Here is a 15640-nt window from a genome sequence, read left to right as displayed (position 1 = left end):
TATGACAGATGGCATTGTCGTCCTGGAAGTAACAGGGGTCCAACCCGTAAAACTGCCACAACGTAGGAAGCACATTGTCATCCAAAATAGTGCAGTAGGCATCGGCGTTGAGCTTACCATGAATGGGGACCAAGGGTCCCAGTCCATACCGGGAGAAACACCCCCAGACCATAATTCCACCTCCGCCGAACTTGACTGTTGGCACAATGCATTCTGGCAGGAGACGTTCTCCAGGCAGACACCAGACCCAGACCCTGCCATCCGAACGGTAGAGGGTGAACCTTGATTCGTCGCTCCAAAGAACCCGTTTCCACTGATCTACGGTCCAATTTCGATTTGCTTTGCACCACATTAACCAAGCGACGCGGTTGGACTTTGTGATCAAAGGCTTATGGGCAGCAGCACGACCATGAAAACCAATCAGATGTGCTTCCTTACGGATGGTATTCATTGAAACAATACTCCCGGATGCCTGTTGAAACTCCTCGCGGATGAGGGCCATCGGTTGGGTGCGGTTCTTCCGAATTTCTCTGGACAGCACCCGTCGGTCTCTACCTCCCAGTTTCGTTGGTCTGCCGACTCGGGGCAAATTCCGACAATCACAGCTCACCTTCCACTTCTTAATCACATAGGCCACTGTCGATTTTGGGTACTTCAGCTCGCTAGATATGTCCCTTAAGGATCGGCCATTTTTGTGATACCCGATAATTATACCTTTCTCGAAATCGGAGAGCTCCGAACTGCGCGGCATCTTGCATGCGACTAATGCCGATGTTGTTTCCTACACGATATATACCGGGCGTGACGTATCTCAGGACCGCAGATATCGTCATTTGCATAGGTGTCCAAATACTTATTGGTAGATAGTGTAGATAGTTATTTGTGGTTCAATATTTTGAATTTTCGTCGAAAATTTTTTTCATTTATTTCCGAAAATTCGAAAAACTCGGTACAAAAAATTTTATCTTAGGAGGAGATAAAGTGCGGGGCATTCCATTTTGAAACCAACATAATTCCCTATTTCTTCAAAAACAAAAACACCTATTCATTCTCAAAAAGTTCCGTGTGTGAGCGGAATTTCAATTTCCTAAAATAATTTTCCGCTCTTCTTATAACTTTATTTATTTTCCGAAACAACAGTCCGAGAAACAAGAACAGCCATTAGAACACACACAAAAACACCGGCCAAGAACAGAATAAAGAATAAAAAAAAAAAAAGACGCGCGTTTTATTCCGTCAGCTGTTTTCATTCCATTCCGCACCTGGATACTCTCCCGTTAAGGTTACTTTACTTACAACGTCTCGAACGCATTCTTCTCAAAGAAAACCTTCCACCCCCGTTGTATAAATGAACCCTCCTCCTCACCGCAGCGCCGCCAAGCGGAATCGGAAATAAACCGGCGCCGGTGCATGACGGGAACTGGCAAATGAACTCGAGCGTTCGTCGCGGGTGTGTTGCTCGCAATAGAGAAGAAGAAGAGAGAGAGACGGTCATCTCTCTTATATCACTGTCTTCAGTATAGCTGTAGACACAACAGTGTTGTCTTTCTTTCACATTGTTATTCCTACAAACAATAAGCTTTGTGGTGGCTTTTTCCAGTGCAATGTTAATCAGTCTTTTCTTGCGTATGAGGATATTTTTCAACTGTTGAACGAGATATTTGCTGATTCAGGTGAGTAATAATGCGTTTTTTTCCCCCCCAATTCTCTTTGAATGTGTGATTGGAGAGAGAGTGAGGACTTTGCGGCTACCGATCTGTGTTGTCGGTAATCACGTGTATGAGACCCATCACTTTTTTTTTTCCCATGTGTGTGAGTTTTTGAGGAATCTGTGGCGTTTCTTGTGTGTGTTGTGGTTCGATATATACTCGTACAGGCGCCGAGAATATTACGTCTAGATGAAATTGGATCTGTGTGTGTTTTTTGGGAACACGTGTATCAGTTTACGTGACTTGTCCGTTCCTCTTTTTTTGTTTGTTAGTGGCTGGCTGACTGACTAAGTCGGCTTTTTTTACGGGGAATGCCAAAAAAAAATCTCAATAGGGCTCCTTCTTCCCCCCCCCCCCAACAATTTCAGCGGCCCCGTACGGGTATACGAATTTTGTTAGCGGTGGTGCGAGCGTTAGGAACTGTGTGTGACTTTTGTTTTTGTTATTTGTGTGTGAATTCAGTGGTGTATTTACGGGAGGGGGGGGGGGGTGTTAGCGGACTATATATAGATGTAGGAACACAGGACGACAGATTTGAGGAATCGCCAGGGCCACAACTAGATGTTGGTCCGGTCACCCGGGGCAAGCGCGCGTTTTGACTCCCCCTTGTAGTGTTGGAGGAGAGGTTTAAAAATGAAATTTGCGCCCTCCTCGGGTCTAGGCGCCCGTTGCCCGGGACCCGCCTGCTCCACCCTAGTTTTCGCCCTGGGAATCAGTGCTCGAGGGAATTAGAACGGCAGAAGGTCGGAAAGCAAAATGTATTAGCCTGAGTAACTCCGCGTCTGCCGAACAGTGCTGTCTTAACGCATGGGCCTAACTGGCGCATGGCCAAGGCCCCCCATGAAGATCATACAGGGACATCATATAAACGAGATCCGGTTAGAATTTTTCGAGAGTAAGCGTGTAAATTGGTTTCGGATAAGCATTTCTATCCAGGTGGAGCCCCAAAAAAACATTACTTTGTCCAGAGGCGCCCCTGATGCTGTTAAAACTGCCCTGCCGCGGATGTAGTGAGGAACTTGGTGAGTGAGTGACCAAAAAAAGTGGCTATTGCAAGCACGTGAGTGGGCGAAAGACTAATTTGGAGCATGAGCTACCATGTAAATGAACAAAAGAGTGACTTACAGAGGGAAGGACCAGGTCACCCGGTGACCTGTGACCAAACGAGTGAACTAGAGAATGTGAAAGACTACAAAAAGTGATCTAAAGCGTGGGCAAGCATTTGCATGGCCAAAAGAATGACCCAAAGCATGTGTAAACGTATAAATGATCAAAAGAGTGACCTATAAAGCAGGGAACCATGCCATTGAGCAACCAAAAGAGTGACTTACAGCGTGTGCAAGCATGTGAATGAGTAAAACAGGGACTTGGAGAGTGTCTGAGAATGGGAGTGACCAAAACAGTGACTAAAGGGACGCAGGTGTACTTGCAGGAGTGGGGGGAGTCGAAGCGGGTTATTGCACAGAGTGACGAATTCGAGGAAAGCCCGCAGGCGGAAAAAACAAATGCGGCTCTGTGTAAACTTGTTTTGTTTATTTGAATGGAATTTACAGAATTCACTGACACGTCAAATACCTAAAATTTCGGGGAAAAACAATGCGTTGTAAATTTAATTCACACACTTAGGGGAGAGCGGGGTAATGCCGAACACTTAAGGGAAATCTAATTACTGAATTATTTGCAATAGTTCATGAGAAAATTAACTATAGGTAGGTGCCCTGTTTCATTACCCACTAAAAACCACAAAACATTTGACTTTACAGTTAAAGTTTTCACATAGAAATTTTGATTTTTCTAAGAGCTTACGCTGTTCGGAATTGCCCCGACGGGGCCAGCTAAGTAAGGAAGTTCCGTTACGTAGTTCTTTTTTTTTGTGGAATTGATTAATTTTTAATAACTTAAATGGCATAATCAACTCTAGAATCGATTGTTCCTGTGAAAATATACAACTAAAGTTGAATATAAAGCTATTAATTGTTTGTAATCGATGTGAATACCTTTCTAGTTCTGAAAATTTAAGTAACATTTGCATCTATGTTCTTAAAAATAGCAAAAATAACATCAACGGAGTTGAAACTGGCTTAGGCCGGTATTACACTATAAAAGTTTGGTAAAAGTCCTTTTATAAAATTTGAAAAATGCAGCCTATAAAGTCACCGGTTTCATTTTCTAGAATGTAACCAATAATATTATTGGTTAGATTTTTCAAGTTTTATAAAAGGGATTTTATCAAACTTTTACAGTGTAACACCGGCCTTAGAACCTAACGCTGCCTACAAAAATCGCAAATAAAATTTTCTGCAGTTTCTGCACCACTGCACTCTGAGTGCATCCACCGAACAAAGTGTTCGGAATTGCCCCAAACGACACCTCGTGGCAATTCCTCAATCTAGTCTCAAAATGTGCTCAGTAAGCAAACTTTCTTCCTACTTAATAAATAGCTGAAGAAACGTAGAATCTAATGATACCAAGCTCACTACGCTCTAAACGCGCGTATTTTACTTATCTCTCTTATCCAAATCAGCACCAATTTACTAACGAAAGGTTCCGAAAAATACTTTTCTTGCACACCGCTCGCAATAACACAGCTATAGAAAGGCATTCGCTCTCTGAATGAGTTTACAGCGGATGCCGTCAGGCTACAACACTAATCACACCCCCCTCCCCCTCCATGTAGGTTCAAAAAGTGACCGGAATTCCCCGCTTTTTGTTCGGTATAACCCTGCTCTCCCCTACCCTACGGGTTTATCTAGGTTTTCCAACAAAGTTGTTGGTTGCGTAGGTACCAGAGGGCTGGATCCATTTGAGCCGCCCTTCCCCCCACCCAAAAAAAATTCATTAATGGACAGTGGAAACGCATCATTACGGCATCTGCGTACGGGCTTTTCCCGTACGGGATGGATAACGATTCTCAGCCTCCCCCCCAATGTTTTCGTCATGGCAACAACTAAGGCGAGTAAATTAGAATAGAGCAGTATTTCGTCCATAGGCCGCTTTGGACAGTGCAGTCTCAACGAATGGGTCCCACCCCGGCGTCTCAAGTGATAGAGGGCATCATGATGATGAGATCTGGGTAAGATTTTTTTGAGATTAGGCATGCAAATCTGTAAGCAAAGGCATTTCTTGTTGCCCCCTCCCCAGAACATCACTTTGCCTGAGAACTCCCCCCCCCCCCATATATAAACCCCCCACCCACAAGGAGCTCGCCGAATTCTTGGTAGGATGCCGCTGTGGTGGCCGAGTGGTGTCGTTTTCTGTAGCCTCAGGCACAAGGTCCACGTCTTCCCTCCTATGCTTGTTGACTCGGGTGAGCCCTCTCGGCGAGGACCCAATGTGTCACCCGGGGACCTCTATTGTGTTGAGAGGGCCGTACATAAAACCCCCACATGGATGAAGCTCACCGTCTCTAGCTCTAGGGTAGGACCCAGGGTGATGTGTCGCAAGGGTCGATTGTAGGCTCGCGTTGGATCAGCCCATATTTTATACACAGACCTATTTTTCATATTTAATTCGGCTATTGGGATCCCAGGGGTACCAGAGATCGATCTCATTTATAGAACTTTTGTTCATTATAAATGTAGTTTTAGTTTAAATTCTATTCAAAGGGTCGCAGGCTGAGATCGTGTGGCGGGGGGGGGGAGCACGAGAAGAAATGCCCTCAGGAGAGGATAATGCTCTCAAAATTACGAAGATGTGCCACAATACTCTGTCACAATAGTGTTTCCCTCACCATTGTGGATTATTTTTCGCGTACCAATGAAAGCTCGTCACGAACCCTCGTGGGGTGGGGGATACACGTACCACAGGATGGGAACTTGTGTACCAGATTAAAAAAAAACCGCAGCTCTCTTTGAGTCCGGACTCGTAAAAGAAACGCTCCCGTAACGTTAATTCCGTGTGGTACCTGCAATAACAAATCTGTTTTTGGGCAGCAATATATCATTCATTTCAGCATGCATGCCTTGCCCCGGAACATTACTCATTTGCCGCCAGCTCTGGGAGGGGGGGGGGGCGAGGAAGGGAATTTGTCAAATGAGACAAGCAACCTTGACCGTTCATTTGACTCTCGAGCTGAATAAGCGAAATTCCTGATCCCAACGCCCCGTTTCGCAGATAGCCATTATATAGATACCCCTACGCGTGCTCGGCTGATCTCTCGGTTGAATCACTTGATGGTAGGTGGATACTGTATAGGGAACCCGATGGAATATTCCGCATCGGGATGGGAATTCAAACAATTTACCAGAAATCATTACTCTCGACAACTCTAGTATAGGATCCGGTTGTTATGCTATTGTGTAAGGCACGAAACCTTTTCTTTTGGGTTTTCGGGTATGCATTCTTACTGGTGACTTTGTGTCACACTTTTTTCATCAGGGCTGTCTCCACATTTCCATTGGCAAAAGTGATTTTTCTGAGCGCCCCTCTTTCCACTACCTGCATATCATGTTACATACTTTTCCCCCAATCCAAATCTCATTATCCTGAGGCTACCCCCAGTGTCAATGACAAAGCTGACTGTTCTAATGTATAATAACTAGGCTAGGTGCTAGTCACTAGGCCGCAAGGCTACTGATTGCATTCGTTGATCATTGATTAGGGTCCACACTGGAAGTGATCTATACCCTTCTGAATTCAGGAAGCCGTTCTTCAAGTTCAAAGCAATCAATTGATGGGGGGGGGGCTACTTTGCTGATCATACACAATCTGGTCAATTGACACACAGACACAGTTTACTACCCTTTTAATTAGGGTAGAGTGTGGGCGCAGTGGTGAGATACTCGTCTTTTACTATGAAGGTTTACCGTCAAGGTCTTCGAATCTGGGCACAGAACGTCAGAAACATGTTCTTTACCTAATCGAGCCTGGGGCGGCCACCGATATAAATGGCGCCTTCATTTCTCACCCAACTCCGTTGGTTGGAAATTATCGTATGACAATATATGGCAGAGTTGTGTGTGGTGTGCAGTAAAGTAGTAGCCTTTCAATTCCGAAGGTGGGTCTGTGTCGGAATATAAGGTATATATTGGTAATACAAGGTTATTGTGGAACCTAAACGATGCATTTGATGGTGTGTTATTTATTTATTTTTTGCATGTTTTCGAGTGCCGCCATCTATGTTCTAAAGGCGGAGCAAGTAATAAATGAATAGGCACCTAGCGTATATGAGTGAAATTCAAATGTTGTAAAGCAGCGGTTCTTAGCCTTTTCTGACTCGCGGAGCCCTTTTCAGTGAATAATTTCTCTGCCGGAGCCCTGTTTAACTTTTTAGTATATTATTTCGATGGCGGTACCCTTCAGGCTGCTTTTTTGTTTGTTTATCAAATTTATTGATTTATTTTATTATGTTCTCGAGTGGCCGCTGAGCCCCTGGGAAGTGCAAACGGAGCACCAGTCGAGAACCTCTGTTGCAGTCTCGTCCCCAGTGTGACATTTTTTTAGAGGGGAACCCCGTTTGTATTTGTGTCACAACCAATGTTTGTAACATAGGAAGCCAACTTCAGCCAACCACCACTGTCCATAATACGCGTTTCTCATTAATATCCTAAGATGACGGAGTTCTCCTTCGTGTCTATCGGGGGAGATAAATTTAATGGAATTTGAGTGATTTATAATGCATATATCTTAATGAGAATCGGCCTGTCTCGTCCTTACCTTTGCAAAAGATGCCCGTCGCTTTCTTGAACGTACCGTTGGTAATTTCTTTGATCAATCACGATTAAGGAGAACTGTTCACCTTCCTTGCGATAATCCAATGACACGTCTCGTCTGACGTATTAATCCGATTCAGAGTCTAATATATTTAACAGGGCCGTAACTAGGGAAATTGGCAACTTCCCCGGACGGTAAAATTTAGGTTGCAGCAATTTTAGGTCGGAACCGTTATAAAATTATCGAATTTTAAAGTTGTGGGGAGAGGCAAAAAATCCTAGTTACGGCCCTGCGTTTACAGCCTTGTCCAATGTACAGGCCGTCAGAGCGTTGGGTCGGCCCTATTTTGTTATAGTGGTCTATAAGAAATGAAAGCACAGTCGAGGGTTCTTTGCGAGACGAGAATCGTATATAACGTGTAGCCAAAAAAAAAAAAAAAAAAAATGCCTATGGCTTGCAAAGTTGCAAATACCTTTCTCGAAATTAATGGCACCTGAGGCACCGTTGCCCCTCGGTTATTATTACTTTTCACGGAGATTGCTTATTGTTAGTTCAGCGGAAATTTAGCCCGTGGTTCCGTTGATGTTACAAAAAGGTTATTGGTGACCAATGACCGACGGCTCTCTCGCCTTATCGCGGGGGATGACAGATCAAAAATGGAATTTAGGTGCCATCCCAAAGTAACAAAATCACCCGAGAGCCAAGATTATTATTTGGGGGTCATTCAAGTATTACGTCAGCATTGGGGGAGGGGTTTGAAGGTTGCTTATGTCATCAGCCGCCCCTTTTTGTAGATATGGAATATTCTAAGCTGCTGACGGGGGAGGGGGTGATCAGCGTTTTGCTGACAATGGGGGGGGGGTCCAAAAATGGCTGAAAATCTGCTTACGTAATACTTGAATGGCCCCTCGTGAAAAATGAACAATTTTTTTTATTTTTGACTTTTCTGGTCCTTGTTGACCTATTCCTATGCTGGTTGAAACGCTAACATTGTCCGGAAATTTTGCGTTGTCCTCACACTCCAAGGTGCTGCTCCAAGCCAGCCGTTACACGTAGAAAGTTTTAGACGCTAAACGCCGAATTTTTAGTCGCCATGGGGACCTGGCACCCGGGATTTGTTGAGTCCAGCTCTATCGACCATCTCACCTTGACTCTCTTGCCCTAGTAAACTTTCGCCCGTGTCTCTCTCACACTAGCCATCATTTACCTACGGCTATTTTGCACTAACGGATGGTAGTTGAATTTATTTTGCTCCTTCGCCCCCTTGCGGAAATAAATGCAGTTATTTTCCTTCGCGGTTCACTTCTATAAGAGGTGGCTTGCTGGCTGTGAATCATCGTAGGATGACCCGCCGGCGCTGTGAACGGCCACTTGTTTGATGAGTTGCCCTAACGGCGCTTTACCAACGGCCCCAGTATCTTAGTGGACCAATGACGAGACATAATGCTCGCGACGCTTTCAAGGCAGTTGCGTGCATGGTCGGTTAATGTCTACTTCCCTCAAATGATCGTGTAGGTGCACATAAATAGATGCAGCTGCTTCACAAAACGGTTAAGAACCCCTGGTTTGTAGGTTTCCCAACAGTTGAAGAAATGTAACAAGCCTATACCAATTCGACGAGTGGTGACATCGTCTACTTTTTTTCACTAAGAATTATACACATTGTTATTCGGTGGTTATGCTGTCAACAGCCAGGAATGCCATCATTTTTCGTCACTGCATCCCTCGGAGTTATTTCTCGGGTCTGTGATGCCATCATTCCGATATAGACGATTATTTAAATTAGGTAATTAACGAATTATTTAGGTATGTACTTTAGAGCCTGTGAATCACCGTCTGCTCCCCACAAGCATTGCAGTGCTCATTGAAGTTCCCCAGAAAAAAACGCCTCAATACTTGTGCCCGGACGGACTGGCATCCATCGACGCCACAGTGGTGGTCGGCTGAAGCTAGTTTTTCCCATGGTTCCCAACTTAGAGCCGATCTCTCCGTTAAAATGTCTCTCCACAGACAGCAACAGGCCTACAAACGATACAAATATTCAATCTCACCCTTTATGTATGCACTGATAATTCAAAACAACGACACTAGATACGCACTTAGACTATTAGGTACCGATATACACACTCGCATTTCCAGCGCAATTCAGTCGGTAGTAATTGCCCATATCGATAGACCGGAGTTATGCTCGGTTTAAATGAATGTGTGAATGAATCTTTTCAAACACCCATTAAAGTCGCATTCGAGATCGGGCATTTTGAATCGAGGCATGTGCCAGAATATCCATTATAGTGCTCTTCTTCCCATCTAGAAACGGTGCTCACACGGCCGAAAAGAAAAAGTCGAAGATTCCGGATCCAGATAATCGAATTTGGAAGACTGGCCAGTGGCCACTAAACGGCCGAACCGTGGCCACTGGAGTATCCACTGGCCAAAAATTAAAATATATACTGTGTATATACCGTGTCAATGAAGTTTTTACCGAACACTTGACCACTTGACCTTTCTAATTACTCTGGCATGACAATGTTGATGCGTGTTGTGTTCATGGCGATGATGATTCCATGCAGAGTTATTATTAGCCAGAGTCTCGTGGCCACCCGACCGTAAGTGTGGCCGGCCGCTGCGACGCATACGAAAATGATTTTTCCCGTCTCATCTCTGTTAATAGCATATGTATTGAGAGTTGGGGGTTCATGCATTTTTATGCCTCAATGTAAGCGTTTCGGAATGGAATCAACGCGAATTTTATGCCCAAAATATGCATTAATTACCCTTTTTCCGTCTCTTCAGTTTCCTCGCAATTATAATGGGAAATTCATATACTACATGAAATATTTCCATCGAAACAACGGCCTTGATTCTTTACGGCAGTGTTTCTCAAAGCGTGCGTCGCAACCAACTGGTAACACCGATGTGTGTGTGCCGCTTTGAAGCGGTTCTTTCATGAGTACACAATATCTATTAGGCCAGTGTTTTTCAACGTTTTTCAGCCCATGCCCCTACCCCGGAACATAATTTCTTCTCGTGGTTCTACAGTCTTTTCTTGCCCTCATCTGAGACTTTTTTCTACTTTTGAGTTGAATTCAGTCAGTGGGAACCCTAGGCCAAGCACGGATCCACTTTCCATCCCAACGAATAGGTGAATTACATGACAAAATAGGCCTTTGTAAAATACGGAACGATGCAACGAACCTATGCAATAAATAAATCTTCCCGATCCAATTGGTTCTCTTCCGTGCCTATCCTGGGCTAGAGGTCAGTGAGAGTTTCCTTCATGTAGGGTTCAATGCATGGCAGTCTCAGCGTCATGGATCCCCAGTCAGAGTGATGTTCTGGGGCCCCGTACTTATCTGGGTAACAGCCTCCATATTTGTATACGTACAATCGAAAATCATAGCATCAAATCTCATCATGTATGCCCTATGAACATGAAGGCCCGGGCTATGAACATCATACGGTTCAGGTTGCTCTGGTAACATGGACAGCTCTGCTAGATTCTGAAAGTAGTCACACATTTTTGCCCTCCATATTTCACTTAGAAGTGTTATTTCTTCACAATTCTCTGTGCCCCCCCCCCACACTTGTCGTGGCTTCCCCCCCCCCCCCCTTTCATCAGATTTTCACCTGTGGCCCCTTATAGACCATCCCAAGATTACAAGGGGACGGGGGACATATTTCCCCAGATTCAGAGAAACACTGCATTAAACTATTCTGGGAGAGTCGCAGCGAACCATGAATGGGGTAAAGGAGCCGCAAGGACCATTGCTTTACCACAGGGAACACCTTGACTCACATTATGATCAGCAAGCCGATTTCGTGCGTTACGTATGTCTGTAAGACCGTTCGGTCAGTCGTGATTTAGCATTCTCCGAATCCATTTTCATGTTTGATATTGACAGAGGCGATCTTAAGGCCACGCATGTGACACTTTGGTTCCGTGTATGTGTGTGTGTTTTGGCTTTTACACGCAGGTGTTTCACTCACAGCTGATACGACGCGAGTAAATCGCATTGACGCTTTTGTTACAGGCACTCGTGAAACGGCTTGTTGTTTGTTCGTGTATATTGGGGGAAAATGAGATGAACAGCTGTGTACAGCATTTTTCACACTGAAAAATACTCAGATAGTCTCAGAAAACTTTGTGGACATGTTGAATATGGTTACATCAGTGGTTCCTAACCTTTCTTTTTACGCTATTTCCCACCAAACATCTCTGAAATCCTGATGTTTCTGTCTGCTCTAAGTTAGTGGAAAAGCATTGGTTCTTAATCAAGGGTCCTAGGAGATACATCGGGGGGGGGGGGGGCATGAGTTTGGATGAGAAAACAATTAACTCATTGCGTTTTAATGGCCAGGCGTCTAATTGAGAATAAGGACTTAATCGGACTGTTAGGTTGTGGCCTAACAGTCTTTATTCTCAGTTAACTCATTGTCTGTAGATTGCTTTATACAGAGTATTATTTTGTAAAGGATTCCGCGACCTTCATTTTATAGGCAAAGCAGGTCCGTGGACTTGATCTTACTGGTACAAATTTTCCGTGGAACACGAAACATTAAGAACAACCCTCAGTCAAACTTCTTCCACTAAAAGAGAGAAATAAAAGAAGTCATCGAGGAATTAATTAAAAATTTGAACTGAAATAAGAATGAAGGGAGCTCGAGAGGTTCCGAGTTGTCACAGAAAAACTCAAATTTCCCTCCTTGAAAAGCAAATAGTCCCCCCCCCCTCCCTGTAGGGTGAGAGCCCCACGTCGGGAATCATCGGTCTGGATATTTAATATGTGATGTTCACTCACAATTGAAAATTCAGTGATACCTGATTAGATCCAACTCATCGATACTATCAACTGAATATATCTAGTTGGATGATAGTTTTTTTTTTTTTAAGTGAGGATTTTCGTATCATGAATTAGCCTCGCATTGTTCGTAGAAGAGAGGTCAGGGGTGGCCAACTTCTCTCTGTTCGAAGGCCAAGATAACGGCGTAGAAGCCGCACGCGCAAAAATCGCATATTTGTATACCCCATACGTAGATCAAAAATAAAGACGGAGAAAGAGCCAAGCTGAGCTCACAGAGTGTCCACCTGGGGGGGGGGGGAGCCCTTCAAGGATGGAACCAAAGACTCTTTGGTCAGCACCTAACAAGCCCCGGCTGGCAAGAGCAGAAGTGGAGGGTGCGGGGGCGCATAGCTTGAAAATTCTTAAAAATTGATTTTTTTTTTATGAAGAAAAAATTGGGCAATTTTTGTCGATACAGGGTTTTGCGCACGGAAGCAAATCACTGGAAATATGCGAATCAGAATCCTATAAAATGCAGGGTGTGCGATAAGGCTGGACAGATCCCATGCGGCAGATCGCAAAGGAGGCTATAAAAATTGGTATTGGCGCCTAAATTTTCCTTTGTGTAGATACTAAATTGTAGCTTGAGAGCAGCACCAAATGTTTGGAATTTGTAGTAGGGCATATCTGCCAACATGAGAGGGTCACTATGCCCTGAAAAAGAATTATTTTGAACCTTTTTCTTCAGTAAAAAAAAAAATTGTGGCCCCTACAGATTTTTTTGTCATCTGTCCAGTCCTGGTGTACGATAAACAGTTAATTTTTTGCATTTTCCTCTTACTAGCGCTCTCAAAAGTTTTTCGTCGTGATGCTAGCCATTGGTGGGTAAAGCAATGTCGGGTGAAGCTGCCCTACAACCTCAATTGTTATAGCCTACCTCAGTGACGAATCGCAGGCCGAAACATCACGAACGTTTCGGACACAGAAGGGATTGAAGAAGAGTTCAGGTCCAGAATTCCGTACAGCGCCCTCTATCTACGGAAATTTGATTTTTTTTGGTGCTTAACCTCCTCCCTTTTGAGAGAATAACTTTTACGCAAACCGCACTGAAATATACAAATGACTTCAACGTTTATGAGTTTGTTTTTAATCGTTTTCGAACCATTAACGAATTAATTGGACAACCAATCTTCGAACTGACCAATTGCACGTCGTCTCCGTAAATGGCAAACGCAGAGGAAACATACCCATCACTCATCCTCCGTATGAATAACTGCTGCGTTCGCACGTATTTACTTCGGACACCACATCGCATCAGTCAATTGATATTGGAAGGCATTTATAAAGTTAACACACACACACACGCACATTCATATTCACCGTGCATGTATATATATATATATATATACATATCTATATTAAAGTAAATCTCATTATTCACGAAAATCGTGGAGCCGGGGCGGGGGAAGAGCGTCCGTCGCTTCGGATCCCGGAATCATGAATTAATCTGGTATTTTCCACCCGAAAATCACTTTATCGCAGAAGCCAAGAGCGCGATTCCGATCGAACGATCGATCAACTTCACGCGAAAATGTGATATTAATGCCGGCCAAAAAGCCGGGACGTGATTATTCTCGAAACATTGCCTAATTACATAAGGATATTTCCAATTTATATATTTTGCTGTTTATTATTCGTAAAAAAAAAAGAAGTAGAAATCCTTCCGGTAGATGATGCATTAGCGTATATGGGATCCCATTAATATCCCAACGTATTGAACGGATATCGCCTTTTTCCTCTCTTTTAGTTTTTTACACTCCTGCGGCCCCCGTCATTTTTTTTGCTTTTCTTTTTACACTGTACCTGGCTTTTCACGCACCTCCGTGTGATCGGCGATGACGCCTCGGTCCGTGAGCTTATTTCTGGAGCCTATGTATTGATTAACTGTCGCGCGTGTGTGTGTGTGTATTTGTCAGTCTAATTCATGATCTCGGGCGATAATGCATTACAAAAATAGCGCCAGGTCACTACAGTGTGTTATGCAGAGTGTGTGTGTGTGTGTGTGTGTGTGCCTACTTCCTGCGTACTTACTTATATTTCGAATGGGTTTGACTATTAGGGAAATTGATGGGTGATCGTTAATCGATGTTAGCCTAAGATTAATCCAATCTGGATGTCTGTTGGGATCTGGCTACCGCGGATTTAGGCACCCCCTTCAGCGTCCATTCATTCATATATTCGGCGATGTTTATGCCTCATTCCTTAGCGGGGGGGGGGGGGGGTTCTTAACCTTTTTCTTCAGACTCCACACTTGCTGATGAGATGAAGGCCGCGGACCCCACCCCCTTTTACCCCTTTACGGAATAATATTCAGTATTAATTTCTGTAGTAGATGTTTCTCGAATGTTTTTAGCCGAAACTGAAATGTAATCATGTCTTTGCGTATAGAACTCATTTTAGCGTAGAACGTGATTGAATTAACCTTTCCGCGTACAAGCTGTTGGCGATAAATTTTAATGATCTGTATTAGAGGTATAGGAGATAAATATGGTAGCCTTGTACGCAAGTTAAAGGAAGAAATGAAAAAAAATAAGGGCGGACAGAGTGTACAGCAGTACACAATAGATAATAGGTAGACAATTAGATAAGAGAGATTAGATATGTACATTACCTTGATATTTCACCCTCACCTACGTGTTCTCTTTCTCACTTCCATGCATATAGAAGGATTCGTTCTGAGAAGGATACATTATATGTTCCGGGAGAGAGAACGAGGTGGGGGAGAAACTGACGTGACACGCGGCTTTGTTTCAAGGATTACAATAAAGCTTCGCAATGAGGAAAAAAATGGGGAAGAAACAGTCAGCTGGACTTAATTTGATCCACTAACATTTGGACGCAGTATTACGTCCCTGATTGTAAAGGGGTTAAAGCAATGGACTTTCATAGACTGCATTGCGTGATACCAAGAGTCACTAGTTAATTCAGTTCCGTTTGACGTGTTCCACTGTTTATACTCTAGGAGAATAATACCGGGTCGTAAAAACGCGTAAGCATTAAAAGTGCAATACATATAGTTACGCACAATATTCAAGTTTCGTACGATTTTCTAGGAATACGCACATTTGACAAGCATACATGATTAATCTCTAGTTTCTCTCACATTTCTAGGAGGGGGGGTTATGCAAGTGTTTCTCAACCGCCGGGACGCGGCCCAGTACCCGAAACCTACCATGATCCCTCCCCCCCGCTCTGTCTCCATAGGGTATATAAGCTGGTCGCCCAGAAGGTTTGGGCCATGGTGGAAGAGCAATGCGACGCCTGGACACCAAGCACCAAAGGACCACCAGTGGGCAAGCAGACGCAAAATTTGGGTTACAGTGGGCAGGTGCACCAGGCCCTGACAACATTCATACCGGTGGCACGAGTGATCTCTCTCTCTCTCTCGTCGTTTAATCCCCTCATCCCATTTACTTCCCATTAGTCGTTTGTATGACC

At 44.0% G+C, this 15640-nt stretch overlaps 1 protein-coding gene across 2 annotated transcripts in view; it reads left to right on the top strand.

Annotated features, from left to right (window-relative positions):
- The first annotated feature begins 1394 nt into the window (after positions 1 to 1394).
- Positions 1395 to 15640, top strand: part of LOC149071632 (xylosyl- and glucuronyltransferase LARGE1-like) — a 338538-nt gene continuing 324292 nt past the window's right edge. Inside the window, exon 1 of one of the 2 annotated variants that reach the window (XM_089247670.1) lies at positions 1395 to 1673. The gene's annotated coding sequence lies outside the window, so the exon portion shown is untranslated. The remainder of the gene's footprint in view (positions 1674 to 15640) is intronic. The other variant, XM_089247671.1, reaches the window with a different exon arrangement.

The sequence above is a fragment of the Pholcus phalangioides genome, unplaced genomic scaffold (assembly GCF_987345545.1).
Source record: "Pholcus phalangioides strain wild (caught in Gottingen) unplaced genomic scaffold, Ppha-v1.0 ptg000018l_1, whole genome shotgun sequence".
NCBI lineage: Eukaryota > Metazoa > Arthropoda > Arachnida > Araneae > Pholcidae > Pholcus > Pholcus phalangioides.
The sequence above is the reverse complement of the archived record's forward strand: the minus strand, read 5'-3'. Positions and strand labels throughout refer to the sequence as shown.